Raw genomic sequence first — 18,537 nt, forward strand, 5'->3', positions numbered from 1 at the left:
ACGACAACATAAGGGATGGGTCTTGAGGGGGGTGTATGTGGAAAGGGGGCTATGTGTGGTTGTGTTGTAGTTATGGGCCGGTAACCAAGGTAGAGATGGTGGCTGCATGTGTGCAGCGGGTGGGGGGAAGCGAAACTGTGGGTAATAAATGTATGGGCCGGGGATGGCCTTGGTTGGATGGGCCTGTACTGCTCGGCCTGCCTAGTGGGTGGGAGAGAGGGAGATGTGATGTCAACACGTGAAACATTACAGAGGGCTAATTTAAATCCCTGTTTCAATGACACATGTGCAATACAATGAGCTTAGTAGTGTATTGCAGGGCGGACGTGTTTGGTTGGGAGGGGGGTATGCCAGTTCATATGTGACGTATATTGTTTGGGGCCTCTCAAGCCCATTCACGGTGCATGTGAGCATATATGTGTCTGTTAATCTACCATTGCTATCTACAGATGTCTGGCCGTATATACCTCTGTGGGTATATATATATATATATATATATATATATATATACATATATATATATATATATATATATATACATATACATATGCTGGCATATTTTTAACTATGTCCATATATACCTACGGAGACATATATCTGCGTATATATATATATATATATATATATATATATATATATATATATGTGTGTGTATATATCTCTGAATATTTCTTATATATATATATATATATATATATATATATATATATTTATATATATATATATATATATATATATATATATATATATATATATATATATATATATATATATATATATATATATATATATATATATATATATATATGACTACAACTATAGATATGTTGTATCCGTTTAGATAGTAATATATTTGCACACACATCGATCTAGCTTTAGGTATACATTCTCTGTGCTGTTGCATGACTGGACTGGATGATATGTTTCTGAAAACATCAACTTCATTTGTATCTGTCATGGCTTAGAGGTAAATTCCTTTGTCTGTGGCGTGCAGGGTCCTTGGTTCGAGCCCTGCAGGAACCGTTTATTTTGTTGCTGGCCAGAACATGGGCCATTGGGTACAGAGTGATTACGGCACATTAAAGCAGTTTTACACGGGTGTGCGCGGATTTGCGTGGAGCTAAGCACTGCTAAGCTCCGGTTACAGTTTTTTTAACACACAGCTTCTACATTGCTTATTCTGTGTAGGTAGTGCTTACCACTGCGCAAACACACTTAAACATGCTTACTAGTGCTTATATATGCTTACTACTGCTTATTTGTGCTTAAACCTGCCTACTAGTGCCTTATTCCATCTGACACTGATACATCACATGTGCATATTTTGTGGTACTCCAGTTCATATATTTCTGCTATTTCATGGGTCTTGCAACAAAAATATTGTTCATAACGTGCTTTGCCGCGTAAAATAGACTGTACTACAGTAGGACCCTAACCAGGAATGCCTGCTCACTGGTCGGTAGTTTTGCTTAATTTGCATATTTCTACCTTAATGTCATGCCCATGCTCCCTTTCCCCGGCCCCCGAGCTCCACGTACACAGCATCCATCCATCCCCCAGTTGCTAGTCCAGCCATACCACACCTCCACACATTTCTCTCTCTGCATGTGTTGGTACTCCTCCATTATACAGTCTCGTCTCAAGCTTCAGCAGGCTCTTCATCCGTTTAGTCCACGTATGTTCGAGCCTTTCCTTGATCCTCCTATGATACTGGTGGAAACACCTATGTGACCCACAAGGTTTCGTTCGTCCCACCAGGGATGGACCTGTTTTTGTGTCACTGGTAGACTTTGCTGGTCTACACTGTTTCTCCCACTGGTAGCCTTCTGCTAGGGGCTCAGGAAACAGCGGTTTGCTCACACACTGGACCACCCTCATCTCCCGGTTCTGCGTAACCAACTCCCGAGGTGTGATATTCTGTGCACGCCCACACGCCCCCACGGTGTGCACTGTTATTCAATCTTCTCTTCAGTATTATGCAAGACTAGTGTTCTCACAGTATGTTTAGACAGGCACAGTTCATTGATACACATAGACTGCTCAGAACACTGTGATTGAGCAATGTGAACATGTTTGCTGGTATTAATCTACATACCTACATACATTTCCTATACTGTTGAATAACTGTGCTGGATGATATGTTTGTGATAACAGCAGCTGAATGTGTATCTGCCATGCCTTAGTGGTAACTCACTTAGACTGTAGTGTGCAGGGTGGGGGGGGGGGGGTTGGAACCCGGGAGTACAGATTACTTTGTTAATGGGCACGACGAGAGCTGTTGGCTACAGAGGGCCTAAGACACTGTAGAGGAAGTGTAGGCGGGTATGCGCTGGTATGCGCGAGGCTCAAATCGGCTCAGATCTGCTGACCTCCGGTTACAGCGTCTTACACTGGGTTGGCCTCCACATTACTTAACCAGTGTGGGCATTGCTTACTGCTGCCCAAACAAGCATACTCACGATTGCTGCAGCATACCCCCATGCTACTTCATGTATTTAGTTCACATTTGTTGTCCGGGACAATCCGAATGGATGCTTCTCTATTGTCAGTGATGGCCTGGGGAGTATAGCTCCACAGTAATCCCCAGCTACACATTACACATAGTACTGAGATGTACACATTTATAGAGAGTAACAGATCTAACATAGCTACGTACTACATTCTTCATGCTTAGTTCACTTTAACATGTCAGTATTATATGTGCAAAGGTCAGGTTTACATGACAGGTATGACTGTTGACATAGTTCAGTTTAAGGTGAACTGTGATTCCAGTTTAATGGTTCTGGATAGGTTACACTCAGGTATTCAGGTTGGGTTTAGTTATGCCATACCTGTGTGTTAGATTAGAAGTGAATAGTGAAGGAGTAGGTAGGTCGGTAGAAGGGAGGACATTGTAACTGTATAGTAGGCCATTGGTATGATTGGTGTTGGAGCAATAGGAAGGTATGCAGGATGTTGGAATTTGTATGCAGACAGGACAGGAGGTGTCAATTTCACTAGTTGGTGTGGGGGGTATGGAGTGTTAGTTGGGGGGGAATTTGCCAGGTGGTGAGCATGTGCTGCTCCAAGTGTGCTTGAGGTGTTCCTTCATGTGTTATTTACATGTGTTGTGTGGGACAGCTGAGGTAATACACGTGGGTAGGGGGTTCCAGATTCTGCCGATATAGTTGGGGAAGAGGGTGACACCTGCCTGTGACTGTGAACAGTAGTAGTAATGACACAGGGGTCGATAGGTAAGTGGTGTTAATGGGGCACACAGAGGGGCAGATAGTAGGGGGCATGTCCAGGGATGTGCAGGTAGGCTGATGGGAAGGTCCACAGGTGGCCATTTCTTCTCCAGCAACAGCTGTGTATATACACTGCATTTGGATGTGGGTTTGGTAGGTGGGGACAACAATAACACCTTGTGATGCCAAGTAGTTCGACTTACATGCCTACAGTGGGATGTTGCGACCATGTGTTCTTTGCTGTTATTTAGTGGGATTTGCAACAATACATCTGTTTATACTGTACTTTTCCATGTAAAATAGTCTGTGCTGCAGTGGGACTCATAGCGGGAATGGCTGCTCGTTGGGCAGTGGCTCTGCCCAATGAACACTATTGCTTACATCCCTGGGGCGGTCCAAATAGAACCACTCCAGCAAACACCTGCACGCCTAGACCCATAATTACATACCCATAGTTCCCCCACCCTCACCTCCTCTACAGCACTCATCCTTACTCTAGGTGCAGGTAGGGTCTAAACACACCGCTACACACTGCCCACTGTCCACTTCACGGGACCCATCTCGTATGTTGTCTCGACCCATGGGTCATTATTCTTTGCCACCCTTGTAGTCCGGGAATGTACACACCCCGACTTGATAGGTCATCGCATCGGCATCCTCTTATAACAAGACAATTTTTGGGGTGTCCCGCAAGGGATGCTCCTGTCTCTGTTCCAAGATTAGACTTCTCAGGTCGACTGTGTCACCCCCCGGTTGTATCCTGCCTGTGGTCTGGGGAGCAGTGGATTGTTTACATTGTTTGTGTGTTTGTTTGTATGTTTCCCCTGTCTGGCTCTGGGGGGGTGGGGTTGAAGCTACGTGTTACACGTTTGGTGATTGGGCCCCTCGCTTCCATTGGCATGGCCTGTGAACATATGTCATTCTTAAGTGCTGTATCATATCATAGCTATATATCTGTGTATATCTACACACACACACACACACACACACACACACACACACACACACACACACACACACACATATATATATATATATATATATATATATATATATATATATATATATACACACACACACACACACACACACACACACACACACACACACACACACACACACACACACACACACACACACACACACACACATATATATATATATATATATATATATATATATAAATATGTATATGTCTGCGTATATATATATATATATATATATATATATATATATATATATATATATATATATATTGCATTATATATATATCTATTGTATATATATATATATATATATATATATATATATATATATATATATATATATATATATACCTGTTAGTGTACACAGAGTCACAAGTGAAATCTATTGTTAGTACTAGGAATACATTTGTTCAATGCTGGACAACCCAGACATTTAGTATTCAACCTTCGTCCACACCCAGGGTTACGTAGGTACCCCTGGCTATGTGCATGGTCTACGGTGTGTGCTGTACCTAGGATACTTGGGTCGGGATATCATACGGGATGGGTCCCAAGGTGGGTGGGGGGCAATGTGTGTTGGTGTGGTAGCTACCGGCCGGTAACCAGGGTAGGGATGGTGGCTGCGTGTGTGCTGTGGGTGGGGGGAAGCAGAACTGTGGGTTATGCATGTATGGGTCGGGGATGGCCTGGGTTGGATGCTCGGCCCACCTAGTGGGTGAGGGAGAGGCGTATGTGATGTCAACATGTGAAACCTAACAGAGGGCTAATTTAATTCCCTAGTTCATTGACAGACATACAATACTATGAGCTTGGTAGTGTATTGCAGGGCAGACGTGTTTGGATGGGTGGGGGGGTATGCAAATTCGTACGTGACATATATTGTTTGGGGCCTCTCAGGCCCATTGATGGTGCATGTGGACATATATATTTCTGTTCATCTATCATTGGTATCTACAGATGTCTGGCCATATAGACCTCTGTGGGTATATATATTTGCTTACATATTTCTAACTAAGTCGGAATATACCTACGGAGACATATATCTGTGTACATATATGTCACTTGATGTGTATATGTGGACATTTAGATGTTGACATATATATGTGTAGTTATCAGCATTTGCATGTATATCTGTTCATATATTTGTATATATATGTATATATCTCTGGATATTTATATATATATATATATATATATATATATATATATATATATATATATATATGTATATATATATATATATATATATATATATATATATATATATATATATATATATGTGACTACATCTATAGATATGTTGTATCCGTTTAGATAGTGATATATTTGCACACACACGCCCATCTAGCTGTAGGTATACATTCTCTGTACTGTTGCATGACTGGGCTGGGGTTATGTTTCTGACAAATACGACTTCTGCATATCTGGCATGGCTTAGTGGTAAATCATTTTGTGTATGGTGTGCATGGTCCTGGGTTCTGGCCTTGCAGAAGCTGTGTGTTTTGTTGCTGGGCAGAACACCGGCCATTGGATATGGTATGCTTAAGGCACTTCCAAGTGGTTGTAAGTTTATTCTGAGTGCTTTGCTCTCAGACACACCCCCTGTAGTCATACACGCTCCGTGTATGCCTAGGATGTCGGGCAGCGCACCTTCATTAATATGCATGGTATGCTGCCATCCTGCTCCTAAGCGGCCGCTTCCATGCAGGACTACAGTAGTCCTGCATGGGAGATTAGTAAATCCGGGGGAATGTCTCACAAAGCATGATGTACATTAACAAAGTTATGGAAATAATGTTACTTAAATACTGCCTGACATTTGTAAATACATATCTACAACAAAATCTCTCCAGTAAGCTTAGAGACAGCCACAGAACATCTCCAAATGTCCTTTATTATTAAAATATATAGCTCTCACATATGGATTCCAACATAATCCGTAAAATTTCTAATAAAAAAATTAATAAAAGTGAAGTGCAACCATGGCCACATCACCAGAGATAACAGTAGCTAGCTAACAATGGGTGCAAGACATGTGGAAGACAGGTAATGTATGAACCCAAGGAAATAGGGAAGTAGAAAAGCAAATGTGGGGTTTGGTTAAAGAAGAGGGGCACACAAGAAATATGTTGGAATAAGAAAATCTGAGGGACAGTTAGAGGGGCACGGGCAGTGTTTTTTTTTTTTGGGTGGGAATAGGCCCCATATTTTATTTTTTAAGAACAGTAAGAAAGATAAAAACATGGAAAGAGGAGGGGAAGGCCATCACAAAAGGTATACCCATATAACAAATATCACAATACATGACAATCAAAGGTTGGAAATAAATACTAAGGATAGGTAAGTTACACAGACGGCACAACACAGGCAATGGAAAGTTGACAAACAGGGTGATGATACATACCAGCCATGGTGAACTGAAGAAATACATATATACCTATGCACTAGCACATTATGACATTTTGCAAACTGTGTGGCGGTCATACCTGGATGTGTATGACTGATGGTAGTTGTGAAATGTAGGATAATAAATACGATCACAGCACACACTAGATAAATTAACCAACATCCAAGTAGCCTGTCAGCAGTGCAAGTATAAGCCAAGCAATATCACAGATTAGTAAATGCAGCTCTTGAAATGCTGTATAATGGCAGCAGAGGACAGAACACAATCTCTGACCATACACGTGAAAAGCATACAACCAAGCCTAGTGCCAAACAGCTGTACTGGAGCAAAGCAGCAAACCTGCTGCTACCTACACAAGTAGGTGTACACAACCCAAACAGATGTGTAATGGAATGCATATGTCACACACATATGCCATGTCAAAGGCAACACACAGGTAGAGGCGTATTTGTATGACTTTCATTGGCCTAACAGGAATTTTTTTGAAAGCAATGTCAATAAACATACACACACCAATGACATAATAATAGGAGCTAAAGCCATTGCCTATCCCATTTCCATTCTGATTAACAGAACCATAAGTGAAGGAACTCTCCCATCTCTCTGGAAAATTTCTCACATCATCCCACTACATAAAGGTGGGAACTCCAATGACTTTTCTAACTTTCGTCCTATAGCTCTACTATCTCCTCTTGCAAAAATAATGGAGAAATGCATCCATAAGCAACTACTTAACCACCTACTCCAAAACAACTTACTTGCCAACTGTCAACATGGATTTAGACCTTTCCACAGTACCACCGCTGCCCTGCTATCCTTCACAGACTGCATTAACACAAACCGTAACAAAAATATTCTTTCCTCTGCAGTCTTCATTGATTTATCTAAAGCTTTTGATATGGTTAATCACCAACTCCTTTTACATATACTGAAATCCCTTTCACTCGAACCTCTAGCCATAAATTGGTTCAAATCTTACCTAGACAACAGACAGCAGGCTGTACTCTGGCACAATAAACTATCTAATCACCTTCCCGTTTCCCTTGGTGTTCCTCAGGGCTCCATATTAGGCCCACTCCTTTTTCCATTTATATGAATGACCTTCCATGCTGTGGTGGTACGGCGGTAGCATTGTTACCTCACAGCAAGAGGCTTTTCCCGTTCGATTCTTGGCGAGGCTTAGGAGTGCCTTCTGTGTGGAGTCTACATGTCCTCCCCGTGGTTTGGTAGTGTTTGAAAGACATGCGTGTGTAAATGGGTGTGCCTTCGTTGAGGGTTGAGCATTGAGTTGGCACCTTGGCATTTCATAAAAATCTGCTGCCAATCATTAATGGACCGGAGTTCTGCTGTGGTGACCCCTTACCAGGAAAAAGCCGAAAGACAAACAACAACAACAACAACATTAATGACCTTCACTCAGCAATTCCACACGCCACCTGTATTCAATATGCAGATGACTCTACTATAATTTGTTCAGCCACTTCTCCAACTGAACTACAGTCCCTTACCCAAAAAGCATTCAATACTGTAGAACAATGGTTCTCAAACCGCTGCCTCCTCCTAAATCCCCAAAAAACTAAACTTTTACTTTTTACACCAACCCAAAAGTCCACCCCTAAAAATTTCACACTCATATCTAATAGTGGTGCTCTCATTTCTCCCGACCCAACCACTAAACTCTTAGAAATAACACTAGATAACAACCTCAACTTTGATACTCATATAAACAGCAGAATAAAATCGGTCAACAAAAAATTGGGATCCCTCTATAGAATCAAACCCTTTCTTACACCAGTAGCTAGGATGGCTATAGCCAGAACTCACTTAATCTCCGCTCTACTCTATGCTTCACCTATATACACTAATCTTTCTAAAAACAACCTCAACAAACTGGCAATATCCTATAATAATATTGCTAGATTTGCCACTGGCTCTCGTTTCAGAACTCATCACTATCTTAATCTAAAACAACTAGGATGGCTAGAGTTTCTAAACTAGCTTCAATTTCACCAGCTTGCTACAGCCCAAAAGACCCTGTATCAACCCACCAACACTCCAGTACTCACTAGCCTCATTACCCCTTACAACAATCTTAAGAATTTACACCCCTGAAACAAACTGCTGATTAATACTTGCAGATCCAACAACTCAGCAGGAGACTCCCTGTTCTCTAATACTGTTGGAAAGCTATGGACTCTACTACCCACTGAACTCATAACTCTGTCTTCACTTACACTTTTTAAAAATAATCTAAAACTATTTCTCAATACACACTGGTTATGCTTCTGTACTAACCCTGACTAACTTTCTTCCTTTACACTAATGAATACTCTTCATCTTTATAGACTTATCCTTAAAGAACAAATAGACCATGTTATTGCAAATCAAATATATATATATATATAGTATCATCTCTTGTACATTACATTTTACTGTTTGTGTTATGCTCATTTTGGGTATTGTATTTTTTATTTTTTATTAACAATAGCTGTTTTTTTTTAAGCTTGGACTGTTACAATTTTCTATATTGCATTTTGTATGTGTATTGGAGCTTTTCTCCCCGGGCCTCTACTGAAGATGGACATGTATCCAGTTAGACTCGCCTGGTCAACAAATGTAAAATAAAATAAATAAATAAACACATTAATAATAATAATAATAATAATAATAATAATAATAATAATAATAATAATAATATCCCAAACAGAACGAAGACACCAATCTGGTGGTCCCCTGCCATAAGCAAACTGTACAACAGAAGGAAGAAACTGTTGCAAAAGAGTAAAATCCCATGAGTGGAGGAGCTCCCTGGTCAGCCTCAGTAAGAAGCTGAGATCCCTTATAAGATCCTCCAAAGCTAGCTACAAAAACAAAATCGCCACTAAATCCAAGGACAACCACAAAGCATTGTATAGCTATGTCAAGAATCTAGATGGCAACACCCAGCTCTGCCCTGAGTTACAGCACAAAGGCATGAAAATTACAGAACCAACTGATATTGCCAACATCCTGGCAGATCGGTTCAGTGCTAACTTTACCCCCCTCTCACCCCCTAAAGGGCCCATATCTACACAGGAAGAATGCAGAGTCCCTGTAATCACAACTACGCAGGTAAAAGCTGCACTCTCTAAAGCCAAAAACACAGCATCCATGGGACCGGACAACATCTCAGGCTGCATTTTACACGAACCTCAGAACAAACTGGGTCCCCACTTAAGCACCATGTTCAATAATAGCCTCACATCAGGCTTTGTGTCCACTGAATGGCGCACAGCAACAGTTATCCCACTCCACAAAAGGGGAGCCACCACTGATCCTGGGAACTATCGACCTATTAGCCTGATAAGCCTGGTCTGCATGGAACTCATAAACAAAGACATTGGTAACCTCCAAACTCTGGATCCCACCCAGTTCGGGTTTGTGAAAGGTAGATCATGCCTCCTGAACCTGACCGACTTCTTTGAGGCAGTCACCAAAGCCGTGGATGAGGGTAAGGTGGTTCACATAGCCTATCTTGACCTTGCCAAGGCTTTCGACACCATCCCCCATTCTGGAATTATAGCTAAACTCACTAAACTAGGTATAAATCCCTATGTCACGAGATGGGTTGCCAACTGGCTCACTGACAGAACCCACACTGTAAAGGTTGCAGACTCCAAATCTGACCTCAAGGCAGTGACAAGTGGAGTGCCACAGGGTTCCATCCTGGGAACTCTCCTGTTTGGTATCTACTTCTCTGAAGTACAGGCTAACACAGAAGGCCTGTGGCTGATGAAGTTTGCAGATGACTGCAAACTAGGAGCCATAGTCAAGTTCCCAAATGATGTGGACATCCTACAGAAGGGCCTCACTGAGACAGATCCCCTGGTGTCAGAGCCATGGCCTCAAGCTCAATGCCAAAGAGTGCAGTGTTATCCCTTTGGTAAAAACTCTGTATCCATGAACTACCACATAGGCAGCAATCTACTTAACACTGAATGCGTGATAAGAGACCTTGGGACCCAGGTGGACAGTAGTCTCTTCATTGATAGTCACATCACCACAGTAGTTAGGAAGTCCTTCTACGTGGCACACCTCATCATAAATGGGTTCTCATCCAGGAAAAAAGAGGTCATTGTTCCCCTCTACTCGTCACTCATTAGACCCATTATAGAGTACAACACCCCTTTTGGAATGTACCTCAGAAGACATCTGCAGCAGCTGGAAAGGCCAAAGAAGTACCTCACAAAGAGGATTACTGGCCTCAAACAAATGCCCTACACTGACCACCTCAAAAAACTCCAGCTTTACTCCGTAGCATATCGCCTACTCTGAGGTGATCTCTGCCTAACATATAAAGCTATGTCATACCCAGAGCTGTTGGACATGCTACAGCTAAAGAAATCCCAATCCCTCCAAGCTACATGCTCTAGGGACCTAAACCTTGTCACCACAATAAACAGGACAACATGCTGGATGGATAGATTCCTGTCCCAGAGACTTCCTATACTCTGGAACAAGCTACCCATTTATGTCAAGCAAAGTTCTTCATTATCACTCTTCAAGAAAAATCTTGATGAGTGGATGGGAAATAGGAAATACACCCCGGGGATCACTTCTGTGTCTCTGCTGGACAGTGGCAAAGGAAAATAACTTTCTTGGGTGTCTTAAGCTATGGTACCTTGCTGGCTAGGCTTACATAGGCCCTTGGGCCGATAGCCTAGTACCTACCTATGAACATATGAACCTATAATAATAATAATAATAATAATAATAATAATAATAATAATAATAATACATGGTCAAAAATCAAACATTACTGCTATATGACAGGGGCACAGGAAAATAATTTTCTTGGGTGGCAAAAGCCAGGGTACTGTTTTGCTAGGCTTATATAGGCCCAAGGGCCAATAGCCTAGTACCTACCTATGAATCTATATAAACAATATCAGTTTGTGCACATGAATTTCAGCAATGTACACTGGTTAATATGTAACACAAAAGTATATTATTTGCCCTGAATCTGTATAATGGCCACAGAGTTGGCACATGTTGACCTTGTAGCAAAATAAACACGTGAAAATGGACGAAAATTCCATCAATGGTGAACATGTACCGTGCATATGTGCAAAATGTATGACATGTCTACAAAGGTGGGAGAGAGGTGGACAACATGAGCCCACATCAAGGAAGACATGAAATCTAATCTCTGTAGGCAAATTATAAAGAACAACAATATGTAAGATGACACATTGCAAATGCATGTGTACACGACATAGGGTGGTATTGAAGTCAGCCGAAACTACATTGCAGCAAATAGCCAGTGTATGCCAATGGGCAGACTGCATTGCCAATGTCAACAAAACAGAACTGTGCAATCATATAACAGCAAGAGGCCTAGGTAAGGAAGCTAAGAATTCTTTCATACACATATACTATCATGCCAATGTAAAAGAAAATGTGGAATAAACACCTGCATTTATATGTCACTGACCCTGATTATTACAGACAGTCCTGTGAGCAACATTACAGCACAGTAATGTCATGAAGTCAGTGACTGCTCACATTTCGAAGGTACACTGGGGTTTCACTATGGATCAGAATATCTGCAGAGACATGTACATAAATCATTGAATATGTACATGGTTTGCCACACTGTCTTAAGTTAAGTGAATAATGAATGGATGTGGAAATGTAACATAGACCAACGATGGCACACTGTACTGTTACTGAATAAATTATCATTACCACAGTGAACACATGAACATTACATTGGCAGACTATACATTCAATAAAGGAGGACTGCCCATATGTGTGAGATGCATTTATATGACAAAACATGGCATCGGCATTGCCAACATATACTGCACATAGTGCCAGTATGCCAGTGGACAGCATGACTACTGTCATCCCGAATACAGGAACAAGGACATGTCCTCCTGTTGTACATACATGACATGCAATCCACAAATCATACCCATACCACTGTGTTATTGGTGGAATATGGGCAACATGTTATTTGTGAGCTTCTATCAGTGACATACATGTTTACAGTGGAATTGTTGAAGCAGTAGCTGCATATTAACTTCAGAAACTCATGGACAGCTGAATGCTGAATGAAAGTCTAATGTAGTAATGTGTTTCCTGCACAAGATGAAAAGTACTGCTAAATATCACACTATATCTGCCATGTACAGTTGGACCTGTATCACATAAGCTTGGCAGCAAAATGGTATGCTTGCACAAGTGTGCATATACAGTCCAATAATATGGCAAGCACCATAGTGGCAGTATTACACAAGTGGATCACCCAGACAATACTTAAGGAGCTGAGGGACTGCCCTGATGGGGATGAATATCACAAATGATCTCTGTGGCTATCTGCCTAAATAAGTCACACATAGCCTGTCTTGGAACATATTCCCCATCATATCCCTCATCTGTGTATGAAACACATCAGTTGCACCTCCCAGATCTGCTCCCGATAAACATCTTGTTGGGGTTCTTAGTCTCCCCTGGAGTGCAACAGTGATGATGGCAGGCACATGCAGGTCCAGCTTCTTCGTTGTCATCTGTGTCTTTGCCATTGTCATCATCATCATCATCATCATCATCAGAGGTGTCTGGCATTAGCTCATCTCCATTTGATGGGTGAACATCCACAGGTCCCATGCTCTGTCAAGGTGAATAACAACACACAATAGAAATGACATATGCACACCTGATGCCATATATCTATATAACATACCCACTGTGACACAATGAACAGGCAGAGAACAGTCATTATGACACTTTAGAATATGTTAAGGCCATAGTCAAGTGTACTACCATATAGAGGTATGTCAGTAATCAAAACCATAACAAAAAAAAAAACAAATGTATATCAGGCCACAGATTCCTGTGAAAATCATAGTTGACATTAAACTGAAACTTATGTCCATATTTGCAATCTAACAGGCATTAAGTATCATCCCATAAATATGTGATATATGCATATGAAAATAAAGGCATATTAGTATACATCGCAGGTGTCATTAAAAAAAAACACATTCTCAGATGAAATGGCCAGAAATTATTATGTAGGACAATTATAATTAACAGATTTTCTGCTAGTGGATGGCTCCTCATGCACACGCCTTCCCTATGACCCATTATCTGTACTTATGGATGTTTTCAATATTAGAACATGTCAGGGCCCCTGTATCCATCACACAATGTGAGCAGCTTAAGGCCATGTCATGACATGCATAACACAACTTACAAGTAGAAATCCTGACATGACCCAAACAGTTGATTATCAGCCACAAGCATACACAAAGCCAGCACACTTACATATCCTGACATTTGATGCAACACTCACATGAGTCTACCTCGCAAAACAACACTGGGAAAATGACAACATAACAGTAGTAGTGAGACCTGCACTGTTTAATACTGATGTATGCCTCAGTAAATTGTCCATCTGACTGATATCACTTCCATGTTTCTTTTATTGCATATGTACCCTGCACATTTATGTTGGTGTCTGAATGTCAAATGTATTCCAGGTACCTGTGCATGTAATGAATCATATGAACAGTTACCAATTAACATATTGTTATAATAAAGATATAGTGAGATGACAATTCCAGTGGAAAATATAAAAGCCAGATGCAACACAGCTGAGCCAGGCAACATAGTTAGTGGCTGATCCCACATCAATTTTTGGAATAGAGCACAGTGCAAGGTTGTAATATAAAACACACTGAGCTCCATACCTTACACTCTGTGGCACATGAAGTGTATACTGATAGCCTTGTGATTTTGTTTACGAACTGCATTGTAGTTAGTCCTATGACAGTGGCACCTTTCTTGATATTCCTGGTATGCAGCATGAATGGCATTTACAAATCCATCTACTAGTGTCTATTATTATACTGATTGTCTGCCTTATGTCAGGTTCCTGATTAAATAGGACCTTTAGACCAGCCCTCCAAATCTTTTAACAAGTAAATGAATGAATGAATGAATGAATGAATGAATGAATGAATTAATAAAATCAAGTAAATATTCATGCACAGGTAGTACACTGCTACATGCTGTAACAGTATATAATGTTAGACGGCAAATGGTAGACTCCAATAGTAACAATATCAGAACCACACTAATTCTGTAGGCATCAGCATGATATGTATACACACACACACACACACACACACACACACACACACACACACACACACACACACACACACACACACACACACACACACACACACACACACACACACACACACACACACACACACACACACACACACACACACACACACACACACACACACACACACACACACACACACACACACACACACACATGACACAGACATCAAACTACATCAACAACTGGAATAACGTGTAAGTCATGCATGTTACAATATAATATGTGCATATGTAACATAGATATGCACATATGTATGTTACATATGCACATATATTGTAACATGCATATGTAACATACATTTGTTGCTGATGGGATAGGCCACTGATGCTAACAATGCAGGAATATCTGTGCGGTTCAGTGCAACTGATACACAGTGATACTAGTTTGGTATTTTGTAAATGATGATCCTATGGGATCATACTGCACCACTAGAAGTCCTGTATGTGATCTCCTACTACTGTGTAAAACAGTGCACATCACATAACTCTGTAACAATTATTGCTTATTTATTTATTAATTTATTAATTGAGTAAGTCCACTGGACCACAAGTGTTCCATTTTAGGGGCAATTTAGGATCACTATTTGGTTATATGAATTGTTGGAAGTCACACAGTATAAAATGGCTACTGAACAAATCAATCTCTGGACTACAGACACAGCTTATTAACAGCTTATATCCTTAATCCTCAATCCTCTGTGCTAACTGCCAGTGCCTGTGTGCTGTACATTTGTCTCAACCTCTTAGAGCAAGAAATCTGGACAAAGCCATTAATAACAGGGAAAAAAGGACCAAGAATAGGGACACATTTTTAAAATATTGCTCTTACAAACTTAGAAAGTTGATAAAATAACAGGTTTTGCATTATCATGAATTTTCTGAAGGTTATGAAGTCCGAAACTCAATGTTTGTCATTATTTTCTAACTTCAACCCTCAACGATTTACCAATGATGCACCAGAAAACTGCAATTTTATAAGAAACAGACCACAAATATCAGGCAAAAATCTGGAGATTCTGCCATAATCTGTACAGTTGAGAGGTATGGACTCTGCTGTAAAAGTACTACATACAGCAGATAATGAAGCAGTTCTCAATGTCATATGATGTACCATTTGCCAACAATCAAAGGACAACACACGGGATTAGCATACATAACCGCTCAATATTCACACACAGAACCTGTATAAAAGCTTATCTCTGAAGTCAGATCTAATGTTAAGTGGTAGATCTCAGAGACACTCTTTCTACCTTAGTGCAGCGGGAGTTGAAATGTGTAGAGCATATGCAGTGGTATTTTAATTATCTGTAGTGTAATGTCCATTTCTGTGCTTCTTAAGATGGCTCAGTATAAACTGAAATACACTTTCAATGGATGAGGATTACCTCAGGATTTAGAGCAAATAGAGGTCTACATAGTTACAAGTTGTTGCAGTACAAGGGGATGGTATTTAATTAATTAGGCTGCATTTTAAGGATCATCTCTTAATCATTCATGTGGACATTGCATACTTTTATATTCTCAGCCTACCAAGAACAAACTCTTATAAGCAGAAAAGGCAGGTTTAAGTTCTTTTTAAAGGCAGTTATACAGAGTAATTTAGATTTACAGAAGATAGCCCATTGCTGAATATAACCATCTTTTCCTTTACATCAGAAATTTGTCTGCATTTCCATGCTTTTCCTACATCATTTCATAACAATAAATGAGGAACGGATCATACTGAATAGATAACATGTCCTTGATGTAGTTTAACCTCTGAAAATAAAATGCCTGAGAAGTAGCAGAAAAGAAAACAGCATGAAAAACAGATGGTAGGGTTTTGAACGGACGTCAGTGTCATCTGACAGGTCAGATATCTCATTGAAGTAGCTCTCTATGGGATTAGATTAGAGGTGAAAACAATTTACAAGGATCGTTTCCATTCTAAGTAAAAACACAGACACAGTTGCAAGTTATTACGCGTTATGTTCCACATGGATCAGTTGTAACATTGTATTATGCTACTTTTACTTGATACTGTCATGACTGGTTTACTTGTCATTCTGAATTAAACATTTCATTAGCTGTCATCAATACCCATTTTTTGAATTCCATCTTCATCTTTTTCACACCACAGTCCTATACTGAATGTTTAAATTACATATACAAGCAATGTAAATCATAATTTCATATAATTCTATATCCTGAAACATGGATACTAACAAAAGTCCTGCAGAAATAAAAGGGTGTGTAAACAACTAAACACAGATGTGCATACCAAAATGGAAACTAGACCTGAAGTAGCAGTTGTTAAAATTGCTGTACTTCAGTATAATTAGTCCTGGTAATAATATGTTAATATGTAAACAGTTCCACTTTTTTAATTTTTAGCAGTCAAGTAAAAGAGTCTAAAAAAATATAGGTTACTATTTGTGAATTTGACCTTTTGTTCCACATTGTTGGCACAAACTGGGATTAAACACAACTGGAGAAACGTTATAAATCAACTTTGAAGATTAAGATTATGAATTTCTGTGAGATCCGTCCTTGATTTAGATGCTAATTGTGTTTTAAAACTAGTATTCATGATGGGATTTTGATTAACTTCCAAAAAGTTCTAATGCTGGCCATATATTTATTTTGAGGAACTAAAATAATTTCTGTGTTATTTCTTAATGTAGATGTGAGACAGAATCCAAGGTGGGTGACTGTTGAAGACATAGGTTTAGTAATATCTATATCTACCATCTGCATTCTATCCCAAGGGATTTACATTCTGTATACCAGGGGCTGAGGCATTTATACTAACAAGACCACAAGAGGTATGAAATAGTCATTTCTAAAATAAAACAGAGTTTAGTTGGAAAACAATCTCACACACACACACACACACACACACACACACACACACACACACACACACACACACACACACACACACACACATACACACACACACACACACACACACACACACACACACACACATGCATGTGTGCACGCATACTCACACACAAATGCACACATACTCACTGAGAGATTGTGTTACCAGGGATATATTTCTATATTATTTGCTGTTGTACATTTACTTCACAGAAAATGTTAAGGGCTGCTCATCTTTGGATGAGATGTTAAACTGAGGTCCTATCTGCTTCAGATAGTGGTAGCTATGTTGGGTATAAAAGATCCCATGGCACCTATTTAAAAGAGTAAGGAAAGTTCCTTGATGTCCAGGCCATATTTCTCCAAGCAGTGCCATCTTGGGGTCTCCCCTAAAAGAGGCAGCTAGCCTCCAGGGGACTAACCTGGTCAACAAAGGATAGCTAGGTAAATAAATAAATACATACATAAATACATACATACATGCATACATACATATATAAATGAATGAATACATAATTTGTTAACTGAGTAAGCCCACTTAAAGAAAGCACAAGACCACTGCTATAGAGGTTGTTAGGATATATGGATGACCAGGATGTGAAGGGCTCAGAGAACATGATAACAGCAGACATTCTGTTGACAAACTTGACAGCTTGAGCATGCACCAGAAGGACACCTCTGCTTTAGAATATGTATTTATACAGGATCAGGAAGAATGTTGGCAGCCTCCACAACAGGAGGAGCATAATTGGGAATGAAGAATTCCAGATGGAGAACTTGATGGAGCAAAGGCAATACAAGAATTAGACTGGTATGATTCCTGCCTGGTTCATAGGTTCATAGGTTCATACTAGGCTATCTGCCCTAGGGC

The sequence above is a fragment of the Protopterus annectens genome, chromosome 1.part0 (genome assembly GCF_019279795.1).
Source record: "Protopterus annectens isolate FY-2018-M chromosome 1.part0, PAN1.0, whole genome shotgun sequence".
NCBI lineage: Eukaryota > Metazoa > Chordata > Ceratodontiformes > Protopteridae > Protopterus > Protopterus annectens.